Genomic DNA, 17,686 nt, shown 5'->3' on the forward strand with positions numbered 1-17,686 from the left:
CTTTATTCTTTGATGACGAAGTTTAGACTTCAAGGCCAAGGAATTATTACCAAGTGTTTACTCAAAGGTGTATTATTTATGGTATTTCTGACTGCTCTCATAAAAGGCTCTAAAGACGGAAAAGCAAAAAGATGAGTTCACTTACCTACATGTGCACATGCGTGCACACAGCCAGACACACATTCACATGCCCTCCTGCATAGATATTAGAACAAACAGTTTACTTGGCTGTTCTTAACAATGACTTACCGTAAAAGAAATAAGCTGTTGTAGACTTCTCAGGGATTCCTACAGAACTGAGTCGTCCTTCAGAGAAATAGTCTGCATTATGAATAATAGTTGAATATTGCGTTAACTGTTAATGTAGTAGATATTCTAAACATTTTGGTCTTGACCGATCGTTTTTTAGTAGCTTAGAGAAATACAGATAACTAATGCCTGGGCTTATTGGAAAGAGCACCAGCTCTAAAGCCAGCCATTGAGTGGCACCCTGTGGCGTTAGACAAGTTCACGCGAGGCTGGAGATGTGTCCCTCAGGCCCTGGGGTAAGGGTGAGGGGGTCTGCTATGCTGCACTGTGCTCGGTCATTCCACCCACCCTCACCTCCTCTGGAGAAAGATTTCCTCTGTGAGCTGGGCAGGGGCCCACATGCATTACGCATGAGGCTGCCTGCACAGAGAAGCTTGTGCTGTCTTTGAATACAAGTCCCATAATAACAGCTATCCCTTATATAGGAGCGTTTACAAGTCAATTAAAAAAAAAAATCTCAGCTCATTCAAAGAGAACCAAACGTCTTCCCCCGGAGTAGATGGAGAAAAGAGGGCTCCTACTGGTCTGGCCTCACAGCCCCCCCACGCCCACCCCCCCATCCTGTACTCTCTGCCCTGCCCCCCTTCCTCCTTCTTAGGGGTCCTGTCCCTCCTCGACAGCACCCTCCTCCGGCTTCCCAGATCCACTGTGACATGGAATGCTGCTATATAGCTCTTCCCTTTTTCCTCCTCTCTCTCTTTTTGTTAATTAAAAAACATTTTTTATCTTATTTTATTTTTTAAATTTACATCCAAGTTAGTTCCCATGTGGTGCAACAATGATTCCAGTAGATTCCACGATGCCCCTTCCCCATTTAGCCCATCCCCCCTCCCACAACCCCTCCAGTAACCCTCAGTTTGTTCTCCATATTTTAGAGTCTCTTATGTGTTGTCCCCCTCCCTGGTTTTACATTATTTTTGCTTCCCTTCCCTTGTCCGTCTGTTTTGTATCTTAAAGTCCTCATATGAGTGAAGTCACAGGGTATCGGTCTTTCTCTGACTTACTAATTTCGCTAAGCATAATACCTTCTAGTTCCGTCCACTCCTCCTCTCTTAAAGCGTTTAAATTATCAGGACAAAAAATACCTAATTAAAATGTGGTGGCACTTTGTATCGCAGAGTGGCCTTGGCATTCTTTCCAGCCCAGAGACTCTTCCAGAATCTTGCCTTGCTCTATCGAGATATGGAGACCCCCTCCTCCCCGTAAACCTGGAGCGGATTGCTGACCCCTGCCAGAGAGAAGGTGGCAGAGGGGATCCTGGGTGGCTCCCGAGGCCACACGGCTGCCACAGCCCGGGATGCTGGCTGTGAGGACGCCACCAGCAGGCTGTGGGGAAGCACCCGCTCGCACGGACAGAGAGACACAGAGACGCCTGGAGAGGCCCATCTGGATGGGAGCCGAGAGCCAGCGGCGGCCTCCTGTGGGTGACCCGGGCCCCCTGGCCTTGGCCTCTTCTAGCTGAGGCCTGCTGTCATCACAAGGCGGGGCCGGTCATCCTGTCGTGGCCTGTCTGGACCCGTGGCCCGCAAAGTCAGTGAGGTTAATGAACAGCTGTGCACCCCACTAAGTTTTCTGTCGTTTGTTCCCAGCCCTGGAAAGTGGGACAGGTAGATGGTTCTCAGCGCATGGAGCTACGGAAGGGAGCAAGGAGGGAAGCCAGGATTCTTTGAGAGGAGTTGTTCTGTAGATTTAACTTCGGAACAGTGTTTTAGGCAACAGTTTAATTCTTAGAAAGGCAGCCTCTAGTAATTAAAAGCGAAGTGGAAGAAACGTAAGTTGGTATTGAATAGTTGTGTGCCCACACGGAAGAATTCTTTGAAGCCACTTTACTTTTTTAGAAGTTTATGTATGTATGTATGTATGTATGTATGTATGTATTTATTTAGAGAGCGTGTGCGAGAAGGAGAGGAGTGAGGAGAGAAGGAGAGAGAGAACCCCATGCAGGCTCCACACTGAGTGCAGAGCCAGACGTGGGGCTCGATCCCACCAACTGTGAGATCATGACCTGAGCCGAAGAAGTCAAGAGTCAGGTGGTCAACCGACTGAGCCACCCCGACCCCGCTGAAGTCACTTGAAACCCAGTGATTGGACTGTGCTTCCCAGGGGGACACATCCTAAGGCAGAAAGAGCTGTTCCCAGAAGGCACCCAGCTGTTCCCAGCGCCCCTTTTGGTAGCAAGTGCATGGTGCTGTTGCTCAGAAGCTAAGAAAATAGACACACAAAACAAGTCGAGAAGGATATGAACGGCACTGGGGATGTTTTAAGAACAAGAGAAAGAGAAAGTAAGACTTGCAGAGATAAAGAAATGTGCTCAAAGTTAAGCAGAAGTTCTGGCATTCTAGATCCAAGTTGTGAATCTTATCACCAACTCAACGTATATTTTCTTTTCTTTTCTGTTTTTGTTTGTTTTAGTTTATTTACTTATTTTGAGAGAGACAGATTGTGCTTGAGTGCCCAAGCGGGGGAGGGTCTGAGAGAGAGGAAGGGAGAGAGAGAGAATCCCCAGCTGACAGCACAGAGCCCAACACGGGGCTCGATTTCATGAACCGTGAGATCATGACCTGGGCCGAAATCAAGAGTCAGACACCTAACCAACTGAGCCCCCCAGGCGCCCCTCAAGTATATTTTCTGTAAAAAGAGAACACAAAGCCAACCAAACAAAAACCTTGTTACCTTTCCACTGAACCGTCCCGGTGGTGGTGACCAGCTGGGACCAACCCGCACCACGACTGGAGAACCCCAGCTTCCAGGCCGGGAGAGAAGACTGGTCACCGAAAGCCCGGAGCACGGTGCCACTGGAGAGAGAGAGGGGACGCTGTCGAATACCGCCCAGCTCAGGAGCGCACCTGAGGGCTCCCATTGGCAGAATCATACTTCTCCGAGCATCAAAAAAAATCAGAGTGGCAGTGCGTTAATACACATTAAATACGTTAAAATCCGTGAATGCTTCAGTCCTTCGGGGACCGCGATGAAACCAGTCCGGTATCCCGAACACCTGTGATGAACGAGTGAAAGTCACTCGTTCACTCTTCCTCGATGAAGCACACATCTGATTCACCAAATAACTGATCAGGAAAGTTCTTTATAGAGTTGCGGCTAAAAAAAAATGAAGAAGGAATAATAATACTACGACAGTGCCATTGTGAACCCAAAATAAAATAACACACCTGGCATTGAGCGTCAGCAGAGGCTAAACCAGTAGAGGAGAAACAGAGGGGCATTTACAGGGGTCGGATGGGTATGCTGACCCCTGCAGCCATGCTCAATGTCAACATCAGAAGAGACAGACAAGGGGATGTGACGTCCCGTGGATTCCACACGGCAGGACACCCGCCGTGCCAGCTGGGTAACAGCCTGGCCCCAGTCTTGCACTTCTGTGTAACTTGCTTTCGAGTCGTTTGGTGTTATGACTTTAGGTTTTCTTTATAAAATTCCCCTGTATCATGAGAAAACGTCTCCCCGTTGCTCTTTGCCGTGGATTCCACATCCGTTCATGCGCACCCTGCTTCTGCTACTGCTCTTTGTCGAAAGGCCTCCCGAGCCCTCGGGCGGAGATCTGCACTCAGAGATCTTAGTCCTGCAACTTTTTGCCCACGGGGTGGCCACTGTCTCCAGGCCTTGCGGAGGCCCAAATCTAGGACATACGTTTACGTTTGTCCGTTTGTTTGGCTTCAGCTTTAAAGAAAATGCATCATGGGTTCACTTCCGAGTGAAATTTGGGACGGACGGGCTCACGTTGTTACTCTGTTTTCTTCTTTTGGTATATCTTTGTGTTTCCCTTTCGTCCCTTTCAAGTATGTATTTGGCCACAGAGTCCTTCGGAATACAGCTCGTCATTAAAGCAATCTACCCTTTGCCGCGGGGCTGATTTCGCTCTGCAAAGCCGGCCCAACCACAAAAGAGTTTACGTGGACCAGATCAAGACGGTGACTCATAGTTTGTCTTAACTGGCTTAAAGTAAACGGGGGTTCCTCATCATTCGGCTTTCATCATTGCCCTAAAAGGTCTGTGTCATGGGGGAGTCATTTCGCTCGTCATTAATTAATCCCCTTACCTGTGTTAATACAGCATCGAACGCAGCAGGGGAAGCCAAGAGTTCGGGGTGCCGGGGACCCGCGGAGGCTGCCTCCTGCCAGGCCAGCGGCAGGTCTGGAGCCTCGAAGGGCCACCCGGTGTGTGGGCTCTGAAACCAAAGCCATTGCTCTCTCCCCATCGTTCTTTGCCTGTCTGCCGGAGGCCCTCCGCGTCCAATCCTATCCGTTCAAAACGTGAGGCATGACGACCACAGTTAATAATGCGCTATGTCACATTTGAAAGTGGCTGGCAGAGTAGATCTTAAAAGTTCTCATCCCCAGGAAAAGAAATGTGTACCCCTGAGGCAGACAATTAACACACACTTGCTAAGGAATAAATGAAGCCCTGCTTCATCCATTCAGCCAAAAGCCTTCTGTTCACAGATGGCCCCTCTAGAGGCCGAAGGACAAAACAAAAAAACTTACATTTACGCAGCCATTTCAGGATTAGAGAGCGTTTTGCTACAATTATCTTATTCAGTCTTCCCACACACCAACAGGCAGGCCCAGCGGGTGCTTGCGTCCACGTCTCAGAGGAGGAACCTGGGGCCGTGAGACGCTGGGCAGGTGCAGGAGAGAGGTCCCTGCTGGGTGAGCCCAGTGTCCTGAGTCCTCAGAGACTTTTCTCTCCTGCACCACAGAAGTTCTGGAAAATACTTCAGAAATGTTACTGGGGCGCCCGGGTGGCTCAGTTGGTTGAGCATCCAACAGCGGCTCAGGTCATGATCCCGCGGTCTGTGAGTTCGAGCCCCGCGTCGGGCTCTGTGCTGACAGCTCGGGGCCTGGAGCCTGCTTGCGATTCTGTGTCTCTCTTTCTCTCTCTGCCCCTCCCCTGCTCGTGCTCTCTCTGTGTCTTTCTCTCTCAAAAAAGAAATAAACATTGAAAAATTGAAAAATGATAAAACTGAGAAACGATTAGCTGCGGTGTGGACTCTGAATTGCTTGTGCTCCGCCCCCTTGGAAGACGTCGCTCTGTCTGGAATTCTGAACGCATCGCTTGTCAACGTGCGGCAGGCGGAATAACGGCCCTGGAAGGCCTCCACCTCCCGTTCCCCCAACCTGGAAATATGTTGCCTGACTTTGCAAAAGGGACGTTTGCTGATGTGCTTGTTGGGGACGCCGAGGGGAGATACCGCGGTGGAAGAGAGTCAGGGGGACACGGCATGGAAAGGACTGACCCCGGTGCTGCTAGCTTTGCGGACGGGAGGGGACTTCTGAGCCAAGGAACGCGGAAAGTCCAGGCAACAGGTTCTCCCCTGGCGCCTCCAGAGAGGACCTCCGTCCGGTGCGGTACCTTGGTCCCAGCCAGGGGGAACGCCGTCAGGCGGCATTCGTGGCGTCGGCCCCGGGTTTGCGGTACTTTGTCACGGCAGCGATGGGAGGTTTGTACGGCACGCGTGGCTTTGTAACATCACGCACCGGAGGTTTGGACCGCAATGGTGCACCGGGATATGGGCAGGTTTCCCCGTACAAGAGATGGGGACGTGTTCGTTGTGCAGCATCCGTGAGTCACCTTCCTGAATATCACACTGACCTCCTCAGACGGCTCTTTAAACGTTAGGGAGCTTTCGGTGCCCACGGCAGATGCCAGCTTTCTCACAGTTTCATTTGAAACCTCCGCGGTCACCGTTGACGAGTGTTGTTTTGCTTGAAGTGACCGCCTGAACGCCATTCGTTTTGGGGGGGGAAACTGGCTTCTAAATACCGAAGTCTGAGTCAGTGTCTTATCTGTCAAGTTGTTCTCTCAAATAAAAATGCATTTCAGCCGGCAGCTCAGCCCCCGTGTGCTTTGTGGGGGGACAGCGAAACGCTGCCTGGGGTGGTGAGGGGCTGTCCACTCTGTGGCCCTAGAGGGTTTGACACCCCAAGACGGCGCCCCGCAGAGAGGGGACATCTTTGTTATCCAGAGCAGGAGAAGGCTTCCTATTCTCAAGATTCCTTTTCGGGAGGCTCAGTATTAGGAAGAAGAATCCTTGGAAGACGGGCACACGGAAATGGGTCTTAAATCTCCGCCACCCCCTGCAAGGTGTGCCTGCATCCCCCAGGGTTCGAGCATCCTTTCTGTGACCTGCTGGCCCAGAGGCTTTGCTTCATAGACTGAGGGTTCCTGGGGAATGCCCTTGACAACGTTCTGTTTTGTGTTTTTTTGGTCTGTTATATATGGGTGGGGGGAGAGGGTGTGAGCAGTGGAGGGGGGCAGAGGGGAAGAGAGAATCTCAAGCAGGCTCCATGCTCAGCGTGGAGCCCAACAACAGGGCTCGATCCCACGACCCCGGGATCGTGATCCGAGCCGAGATCAAGAGTCGGACGCTCAACCGTCTGAACCACCCAGACGCCCCTAACATTATTTTATTAAATTTTATTATTTATGCATTAAGTCATTTATTAATTTTATTAAGAGGCGTCTGGTAGAACACGAGGGCTCAGAGTTAGCACGGTGGCAGAGTGGCTGTGAGTGGCCTCCGTCCGCAGTCACGAAGGAAGCCACAGTCACTCTAATGGTTGTGCCGCCCGGGCCGAGGTTCACGCAAGTTCCCAGCACCAGCAGCGGTGGCCCAGTCCTTCGAAGTACGGATAACGGAGAGCGGGTGACATTAACCCAGGAAGTGAGAAGCGTGTGTGAGGAGACGCGTGCTTTGGGACCGAAGACCACTGGTTGCTTCCTATCTTTTCAGAGATGGCATTTGCTGGAGGCTGACCCCTGAGAAAAACCGAGAGGCAGCTCGTTAAGAAGGACACGGAATGTGGCTCTCGACACTGAGGCTGATCTGGATCTCGCAGCAGAGGGAAGCTGGGTGTTTGTACTCAAGGAGTCCCGCAGGAGGAAGGGCAGCTGCCTCTGGGGGTGGGGGTGAGGAACGTGCAGAAATCAGAGCTACCCTGAGCACCGGCTCAGGCTCCTCCGGCTGGAGGGACCCATGCATGGAAACCGTGCGTGATTATTCACTGCTATTAAACACAGATCTGTGTGTGTTGCAGGATCGTATGGAAACGCGGGAGGGAGGAGCGTGGTGGGATGGAGGAAGAGGTCAAAGTTCGGCACCCAGTGTCACCGTGTGCTGGCCTTGGGCTCTCGGGCCCTCCTGTCTTAGTCCAGGGGTGCCCCCGGCTTGCAGCCTGCCCTGTGGGGCTCGCCGATCTGTGGCTATGAGCACATGGAAGTCATGTGTGGGCAAGTGAGAAGAAAAGGGTGGTCTCAGAAACAGGCACCGTTTCCCTAGGCCAAAGTCTACCGACCGGCCTAACCCCTCACCACCACCTGCACCCAGCCTTGACATCCACAGGGCCCGTTCTGTGCCAGCCACGCCCCCTCGGTTGTTTTCCCTCCAGGCTCAGGACCAGGTCTGAGCGTTTGCTACTTTGCTGGGTGGGCAACCACCCCACGTTCTGCAGCGTGGACCCACGATTGTATCATGCCCACGGGCTGGGTGGAAAGGCCCATTTGGACGGCTGTCCCGAGTGGCATTTGAGGCTCCGTTGGTACCTGAGGCCGCGGGCGGGAAGGCTCAAGCCACTTTCCGTCCGTTCCCATGACTGGGCCCTGAGGCGGCTGGAACTGGAGGACGCACTTTCCACCTGCCCCCCACCCCCCTCCCGCCCCCTGGGAGGAGGGAAGGCCCAGCTGGCACCGTCACCAGAGCCCCTCCCCGTGGCTTCCCCATGGCCTCTCGGCCCAGTCGGCTCCTCCCAGCGTGGCAGGGGTTCCAGGAGTCTCTGTACTGTTCTCCCTGGTGGCCGGACCAATTTGCATTCCCACCCACAGTGCAGAGGGCTTCCTCTCCACGCACTGGCACTCGTCACACTCACACTCCTTTCGGGTCCTTTGGGTAACAGCCCTTTTGACAGGTGCGAGGTAGCATCTCACTGTGGTTTTCCTCTGTCGTGTTGACCACCTTCCTTTCTGTTCCTGTTTTGGTTTGCTTAGACATGTGAGCAGCTCTAGGATATCGCCTCGACCGACAAACAGGGCTGGAGCCCCGAGCTCTCTGCGATTATTATTATTATCCATTCAATGTTACTCAGGTAATGCAACAATATAATGAGGCATCGAAGCTTAGGGAAGGCTGCTCCTCCAAAGTGAGAGACTTCTTTAGGAGCAGATATGGACCAAAATGCGGATGCTGTCATGACATGTAATTGTGCATGGGCGTGTGTGTGCACATCTCTCGTGAAGACCGACATGGCTTCCAAGCTGAATTAGATGATTTCTTGAAACTTAACAAAAAAGAATGCGATACAAACACAGGAGGATATGTTCTACCTAGTGATTGACCTCTCTAGTTAATTTCACCGCTTAAGATTAAAATATCCCAAGGCAAGATTGTCCTTACTCATCAGTCGGTATGGGAGAACATTCTAAGGGAACGGTTGTCTTCCTTCACTCCATTTAGTATTCAAAAGGTGGCCAATTACCATTTGTAGGACTCTTGACCATTTAGCTATTATGTAACTTATTACTCCGCACCATAAATGTTGAATATATGAGCTTGATTCAGTATATACTGGCTCACACCCTAAATCTTAAAGATGAGAAAGTTTCCAACCCCCAAGTTAAAATCTTTCAAGCTGCATGAAATGGCTGATTGTCTATCAGAATAATACGTTAATTAACTGTACTGGTAGTCTCTGTGTCATGACATTTGGGAGCCAGGGGCTTTGCCACATGAAAATTACAATACATGGTAAACACAAGAAGTGAATGTTAACTATGACACTAACAACACTTGAAACAACACTTCACTTGTTGTTACAATGTTTTCAGTAATGAAGAAATATTTTTAAAGAAAGACAAAAAAATTTATATAGAGATAAAAGTGGGGCACACTTTGTGTCTAATATTTAAAATATTCATTTCTTTTCTATCCTTTAACATTATTTAAAAATTTTTTAATGTTTATTTTTGAGGTGGGGGGGAGGGGCAGAGAGAGAGGGAGACACAGATTCCCAAGCAGCCTCTAGGCTTGAGCTGTCAGCACAGAGCCCGATGCAGGATTCAAACCCACAGACCATGAGTGAGATCATGACCTGAGCCGAAGTCGGACGCTCAACCGACTGAGCCACCCAGGCGCCCCTACATTTACTTATTTTTGAGAGACAGAGAGAGACAGCGTGAGCAGGGGAGGGGCAGAGAGAGAGGAAGACACAGAATCCCAAGCAGGCTCCAGGCTCCAGCCGTTAGCACAGAGCCCGACGCGGGACTTGAACTCACCGACCCTGATATCATGACCTGAGCCACCCAGGCGCCCCCGGAGTAAGTTATTTTAAAATATTACAGCGTTCCTCTGTTTGGAAGCATGACTTTCTGGCATGATGTACTACTTTACAGGATTATTTTTTATCCTCTTTTTTTTCTTGTAACGACTCTGCATGGGGTTTCACCTTCATCCTTTTCTGTGAGGCGTCTTTGTGCAACACTAGTTTTCCTGAACACGTGGAAGGGAAGACTTATTTAGGGTGGTTTTTCTCATTTTATCGTTTTCTCTCTCCTCTGCTGTTGACTTCACCATCAGTGAAAATTAGTAAAAGGAAACTTCGCTTAGGCCAGTAGGGGGAGCTCTCAGCCCCTACCATTTGGCATCATTTGCAGACCCAATAGGAAGAGAGCACCTGGGGAGTTCATACCCCCTTCGCTACTAATTTATCGCCCCTGCGGAGGAAGAAAATCTTCCCCCTCCCCCTAGCAACTGTCCAGCCAATGAGAGGCAGTCGTCGTTCAGCCAATGAGAAGCCTTTGAAATCCCAGTGTACTCCAATCCGCTTTTGGTTTACAACAGCCCCTCCTCCTCGCCTTTGGTCTATGAAACGTGCGACTCTTCCGTTCTCTGGACCTGCGTGTGGTTTTGCCGTAGCTTGCTTGGCCTGGATTGCAGTTCTCTGCTATATTCCTGAATACACTTGTTTTTTTGCTAGTAAAATGACAGTTTTATTTTTTAAGGTTCACACTTAGGCCCAGGCAAATTCCAGTAAGTGTTTTCGAGGAACTTGATAAGCTAATTTAACATGTTACCCGGATGAGTAAAGGCCCAGCCAAGAAGAGCCACAGCATTCCTGAAAAAGAAAAATAAAGTGGAAGATCGCCCTGTCACACACCAAGCCCTATTATACAGTTATAGTGACTTACCTGTGTTACCGGGGTAGTTACAGGCCGACATGCAAATGGAACAGAATAGAGACTTCAGGGGAGAACCCATGTATGGAACGGCGATTTATGTTAGAGACCGCGTTGCCGGTAAGCGGGTAAAGACGGGCATCTTCAACATAAATACCAGCGCGATAATTGTTTATGTATGTGGAAAAGTGAAATTTGATCCCTCCCGCACTCCAGCCACAAAAATCAATTTCAGATTGGTTAGGATTTAAATATGAAATGCAAGACCTTAAAACTTTTGGAAGAACACATTGAATAATAAGTTTCTAATCTTGGGTTACATTAGGATTTTTGAAAAGCAAAGCCCCAAAAGTAGGAACCATTAAACGATGGTAAACAGAACTACATTCACATGTAAATTTTCTGCAAACACAAAGAAACGGAAGAGGCAAGCCATCATCTGCCACGGCACGCTACCAGCAAAGGGTTGGTGTCCGTAACATACAAAGAACTTCTGGAAATCGGTCAGCAAAACACCAGCTATGTGAAAATGGGGCAACAAGAATCTCAGAAGAGTGGCTGCGAGTAGCTCAAGCAGGTGAGAAGACACGGAACCTCAATAGTCACTGGGGAAGTGCAAATTGAAGACACAGGCCAAAAGCAGGGGGCGCCTGGGCGGGGTCATGATCTCCCAGTTCATGGGTTCGAGCCCCGCGTGGGGCTCTGTGCCGACAGCTCGGAGCCCGGAGCCTGCATCAGATTCTGTGTCTCCTTCTCTCTCTGCTCCTTCCCCGTTCATGCTCTGTCTCTCTCTCTGTCTCAAAATAAATAAATGTTAAAAAAAATTTTTTTTTTTTAAATGTGTTATTCTCCACCCAGGGACCTCAGAGGGTCCCAACCTTTCCCCCTGCCTATTTTACTCTATCTTTCGCCATCATATATGTGCATATACAAATACACGCGAAAGACATTTTAAGAGGCTAGAGGGTTCTTTCAACGGATATATCCTGATCTTTGTGTGTTGTGTGTAATTTAACGTTCTGGAGTATTTTGTAGAGTCGCCAACTGAATGAGCCCACTTTTCGATTTCACTCACGTTAAAGAAAATCAATGCCCATCCATTTTGGAATTAAAATAGTACTGGCATCTCATGGTTTTAATCATCTGTTTTAGTCCTAACGCATTGCTCAAATGCTGAGCTTCAGGGTCAAAGCTATTTAACCAATGGCTGAAAACAGTGAATCAAAAGCAGTAGCAATTCAAAGTAATTTTTAAAAATCCCGATTCTTCAAGTCTGAGTCGCACACGGCTCCTGAAGCCCAGAGAATGTGTATTTCCAAGGTGTGAATGCACCACACACCGATGCAGTACCAAAGCTCTGGCTTCTGGACCAATCAACCATGGGGAGATATGCACTTGGCCACAAAAATGAGTAAATTCGTAAAGAGGAGAGGCACCCGGCTGGCTCGGTCGGTGGAGCGTGTGACTCTTGATCTCGGGGTTGTGAGTTTGAGCCCCACGCTGGGTGTGGAGATCACTTAAAAAAAATTTTTTTTTCATCTAAAAATAAAATAAACTCAAAAAGAGGGCTATGCATTGCAAAGCTAAATAAATAGTCAGAAGTAGTGGAAAGAAGAAAAACACTTTCGCGTTGTTCTCGGTATTGAAGAATACCTAGTTTAAAGGCACCGGTTAAAGGGAGGGTCCATGAACTGATACCAGTGGCCATCAGCCTCCAGGTCCTGCCTTTGAGCAGCTAGCGAAACAGGCTGAGAAAGGGGACCGCTGCCGTTTGTCCTGGTCCACACTGCCCTCTGGTGGCATCGACTGTGTCCTTGGGAGAGTGGAAGCAACTTTCCTAGTTCTTGGATTCCTACCGCCTTCATTCAATCCTTCTGTTCTATTTTAGCTAATTGAGTTACGTCATATGAATTTTGTAATGCTAAAGACTCAGGAACTTTCTATGCCAAGAGCATGCAGGTGGGGTGTCTGAAGGAATTTCTCTACGGTAGCCTCCAGAATTCATTCTCAGAATCTAGGTAGAGAGTTTGCTTTTGTGGCTCATTCCTGTCTTTCAAACCATCTTCCGTGCCCGTTCATTTCTGCAGCCCGAGTCCAGACCCTTCTTTTCTTTTAAAGCAAGTTGTCTTTATTTTTAGGGGTCCATCAGAGCTACATCGAGGAAATATATATTCGCACAAAAACTCGACTTGTGTGTTGAAGCAGCCTTATACATGAAAACCCAAACTGGAGAATAGCCTGTGTGTCCATCAGTCTATGAACAGATACATAAATAAATGTATCCATACAATGGAGTATTACTCGGTAGTAACGGTAATTCATTCATCGCTGCTAAGAAACGAAGTCAGACACCTACTACAACATTGATGATCCTTGAAAACATTATGCTAAGTGAAAAAGGCCAGTCACAGGAACTCACACGTTATATGATTTCATTTATAGACATAGATCAGAATAGGCAAAATCACAGAGACCTAAAGCCCATCGGTGGCTGCCTCGGGCTTCCGTGACTGCTAGCGGGTGGGGGAATTCTCGTGGGGAGGACAGAAAAATTCAAAAACTAGAATAGGGTGATGTTGCCCCCTTTTGTAAATATGCTAAAATCATTGACTTGTACACTTTAAATGAATGAATGCATGAAATGTGAACTACCCCTCAATAAAGCTGTGAAAAAAGAGCGATTGGAACGAACAGCTTGGATAAAACAAAACGACAAAAGCTGTGCATTTGCGGTGTTCTCCGACAAAACACGGAGACGAAATTCGAGAGCACAAGAAGCCAGGTGGGAAGCACATAATCAGTAACACATTCAAGGGCATCTTTTCCATTGTTCCCTTTTAAATGTTTTTTAACCCAGGGGCGCCTGGGTGGCTCAGTCGGTTAAGTGTCCGACTTCAGCTCAGGTCATGATCTCGCGGTCCGGTCCGTGAGTTCGAGCCCCAGTCGGGCTTGTGCTGACAGCTGGGAGCCTGGAGCCTGCTTCCGATTCTGTGTCTCCCTCTCTCTCTGCCCCTCCCCCGCTCATGCTCTGTCTCTCTCCGTCTCTCAAAAATGAGTAAACATTAAAAAAATAAAAATTAATAAATGTTTTTAACCTTTAATCCATCCGCTTTGGTGAGATATGAAAATTAATAAATTATTAGCTCTCTTACCTCTGAAGACAACCAGTGAATCATTTTCCATTTCTTCCTCCTCAACTCGAGGCTTCTTTGGGACATCCTTTGACTTCAGTGGTATGTTTCCCTTCAATTACTAAATACATTTTAAGCAACAGTATTGAGAACCTCACGTTGACGGATGCACAGATAGTGGTGTCTTCAGCCTCAGGTTGCTCAAGGGCATTAGTGTCTTGGCACAGAGCTCCTAGCAGGTTGTCTTTGCCATAGGAAAATCACACCCATTGGAGGGGAAATTCCCTCCTTGTCAACTGCTCTCTGGGAGTAGAGAAGGAGGTCCCTTTACTCTTTTGATAAAGAAGCCATTGAAATGATGCCCTCGTGACTTAGGAAGTTTTCTTCTAAAGCTGCTAAAAGAAACAAAATGGAGAACTGTGGTTTAGCTGAAAGAGGAACCCTAGCTGCTGACCCAGAAAAGGCCACATAAAAGCTGGCTTCTCCTGGTCCACTGGGCTGGTCAGAGCTGTTCCCCTCCCCCTCCCCACGGCTTCTGGTCTCCACTTCCTCCTTCCCCCCTCCCCTCCCCCACCCCTTTCTCTCTTCCCCTCCCTTCCCCTCTCTTCCCTCCCCCACCCCTTTCTCTCTTCCCCTCCCTCTCCTCCCCCACCCCTTTCTCTTCTCCCCTCCTTCCCCTCTCTTCCTTCACCCCTTACTTCCCTCTCCCCCACCCCTTCCTCCCCTCCCCTCCCTCCCCTCTTCCACTCCTCCCTCCCTCTCTTCCTTCACCCCTTCCTCCCCTCCCTCCCTTTTCTCCCTTCACCCCTTCCTCTCCTCCCTCCCTTTTCTCCCTTCACCCCTTCCTCTCCTCTCTCCCTCACCTTCTTCCCTCCCCTCCCTCCCCTCTTCCACTCTTCCCTCCCCTCTCTTCCTTCACCCCTCCCCTTCCCTCCTTCCCCTCTCTCCCCTCCCACACCCCTTTCTCTCTTCCTCTCCCTCCCCCTCTCCCCTCCCCCACCCCTTTCTCTCTTCCCCTCCCTCCCCTCCCCCACCCCTTTCTCTCCTCCCCTCCCTCCCTTCTCTTCCTTCACCCCTTCCTTCCCTCTCCCCCACCCCTTTCTCTCTTCCCCTCCCTCCCCTTCCCCCTCCCCCACCCTATTCTCCCTTCCCCTCCCTCCCCCTTCCCCCTCTCCCCTCCCCCACCCCTTTCTCTCTTCCCTTCCCTCCCCCTTCCCCCTCTCCCCTCCCCCACCCCTTTCTCTCCTCCCCTCCCTCCCTTCTCTTCCTTCACCCCTTCCTCTCCTCTCTCCCCCACCCCTTCTTTCCCTCCCCTCCCTCCCCTCTTCCACTCCTCCCTCCCGTCTCTTCCCTCCTCCCACCCTTCCCTCTCTCCCCCCCCAACTTCCTCTCTGTGCCTCCCCTTCCCCATCCCTCCCCCCATCCCTCCCTCATTTAGTGCTGTCTCCTCAGGAAGGGTTCATTGAGCCCCGGCCACATGCTGAGGACGTGGTCCTCTTGCTGGGCTGTTTTCCCTGCGCCTTTCTTACTGAGCATGTTCCCAGAGCTCCTGTGACGTCAGCTACTGACCGCCCCGGGGTATGAGGCAAAGCCCCTCCCTCTCTCCCTCATTTCAGCCTGCCAACTTGTTGCAGGAAGTGGGCCACACCGGTTCATTCCTTGGCTTTCTGAGTGGATTTGATCTCAGATGCGCATTCCGAGTCCCAGCTGGGTGGCCAGAGGAATAGTAACAATGGTAGTAAAGATAAGATCCGATGTTCCTGGTTATTGTGCAGAGTTTACTGATTTAATTACAGAGCTTAATAATGGCTCATTGTAGACAGTAAATGACAACTTTTTATTGAAGTCCCTCCGTATACATACTACTATACCGGGTAACAACTTTCACAAAAGAAAGAAGTGTTTTTGAACAGACCTCCTTCTACTGTATTGAATGAAATCTCTCGTAATCTCTGGCTGACTTTTAGAAACGTATACTCTTTTTAAAATTACAATAATTTAATTTTATTAGTTCTTTTGTTACACGGCATGTGGCAACATGTTTAAGGAAGTTTGAGCTATCCCGTAAGAAATTAGTGAGCTTTTGGGGGCGCCTGGGTGTCTCAGTTGGCTGAGTGTCCGACTTCGGCTCAGGTCGTGATCTCGCGGTTCGGTTCGCGAGTTCGGGCCCCACGTCGGGCTCTGTGCTGACAGCTCAGTGCCTGGAGCCCGCTTCGGATTCTGTGTCTCCCTCTCTCTCTGCCCTTCCCCCGCTCCCACATGTTCTCTCTCAAAAATAAATAAACATAAAAAAAAAAAAAGTCGAACCCATGTTGTGGTGGACGAAGCCCTGGTGACCCGGTGGCTTCCACGGCCAGGGTTCCACTTCCAGTGCTGACAAATGGGTGTCCGGCTGCCTCCTGGAGAGCCAGCCCTAGGTGTCGATCATTGGTTCCTTCCCCCAATGACACGCCATTACCTGCTGGAACTGCCCCCATTTACTTCTGTCACCGATACGAACTTTGCCTCTGTGCCCCACTTTCCTCCCCACGCACAGCTCTTGGCTCTCCCCTGCCTGAAGTCTACAGGTAGGAATTTCCTCGCATTTTCTGCACATCCAGATCCACTGGCTCCCCTTTTCTCGCATGTGTCCTGATCCCACGTTCGCCAACACGGGCCATACTCCCCAGCCCTCTCTCTTACTCGTGTTAACCTTCACGTTCGGAATGACCTTTATTTCGGATGGAATTGTTCTCCCTAAGGCCCATCTCAGAAACCAACTTCTCAAGAGATCCTTTCTCGATATCAGGAAATAGATGTGACTTCCAACAAGGGGTCTTATTTTACGTGGCCAAACTCTGCGGGACAGGTTGACACTTCACAGCGGAGGGGCCTGAAGCTTAGGACTAGAGGCTTTGAGAACGAACAGACAGAATAAACCCTCAGGTCCGGAAGCAGAGTGAATGCCAAGATGTGCTAGTAGAGGCTTAACAACTGACTCTCCCTTTATTTAAAAAAAAAAAATTTTTTTTTCAACGTTTTTATTTATTTTTGGGACAGAGAGAGACAGAGCATGAACGGGGGAGGGGCAGAGAGAGAGGGAGACACAGAATCGGAAACAGGCTCCAGGCTCCAAGCCATCAGCCCAGAGCCTGACGCGGGGCTCGAAATCACGGACCGCGAGATCGTGACCTGGCTGAAGTCGGACGCTTAACCGACTGCGCCACCCAGGCGCCCCCTGACTCTCCCTTTAAATACGAAGCCCTACTTTATAGCAGTTGCGGATGTCCATAGAGTTTCCTACTGCAGTGGATTTCAAGCTGCGGATGGGATGTCATGGGAGTTTCTGGCTCACGAGGGCTGTTTTTTACACCAGGCCCTGGGGTGACAGTTGGTTGACTTGAACCTGTCATCCTCTTCCCTCAGCTCTTTGATACCATTAAAACAAAAAAAATCTGACTCCAGAATCTTTAAAAGTACCATTTTCCCCATCTCCAATGCTAGAGAGGTGGCCCAAGCCGGGCCCCCCTCCCTCCACGTGTCCTCTCCCACTTTGTCCTAGCCACCTGCCGCTGCACCCGCTAGCATTGAGACCACCCCACTCCCATCAGCAATGGCTCCTCCCTGCCATTTGGCTGGTGAGCCATCCAATTCCGGGGCCCCATCCCTAGGACCTGCTTTACATGACGGAGCCTGGGGTAACTGTCTTGGTTCCAGTGCCCCGGAAGCAGACCCTAAGACATAAAATTGAGAGGGGACCCCAGCAAACAGCACAGGGGGGTGGGGGCAATGGGACAAGGCAGGTTGGGATCCCGTAGAGGCTGTGCTATCAGGCAGATTTCTAGTTAACTGGCGCTCAGGTCGGGACCATGGAGGCTAGTGCTGAAGTGCCCTCCCTTCCCCCACTGGGGAGCAAGTCGCGGGGCCTTATCCACTTACACCAGGGGTTGAGGTGCACTCAGGAGGGGGTGTTTCCCTGGCACTGCAGGGCTTCCCCAAACACGGGCAGGGCAAGCTCTGGTGGCCAGAAAACCCGCAGGCAGATCACCTTGGGGTCTGGCAGTTGGAGGATGGTCCAGGGAGCA

General features: G+C 50.1%; 1 long non-coding RNA gene across 2 annotated transcripts; it reads right to left on the reverse strand.

The window, feature by feature from the left end:
- Positions 1-6,747: 6,747 nt before the first annotated feature.
- Positions 6,748-14,157, reverse strand: LOC109500046. 2 transcript variants are annotated; one of them, XR_002157692.2, is made up of 2 exons: positions 13,644-14,157; positions 6,748-7,083 (listed from the first exon to the last, which is right to left on the reverse strand). It is a non-coding gene; the product is annotated as an uncharacterized LOC109500046 (long non-coding RNA). The 2 variants fall into 2 exon arrangements; XR_002157693.2 differs by lacking the exon at positions 6,748-7,083 and adding an exon at positions 10,281-10,430.
- Between the last annotated feature and the right edge of the window lie 3,529 nt (positions 14,158-17,686).

Source organism: Felis catus, chromosome B2 (genome assembly GCF_018350175.1).
Source record: "Felis catus isolate Fca126 chromosome B2, F.catus_Fca126_mat1.0, whole genome shotgun sequence".
NCBI classification, from domain to species: Eukaryota; Metazoa; Chordata; class Mammalia; order Carnivora; family Felidae; genus Felis; species Felis catus.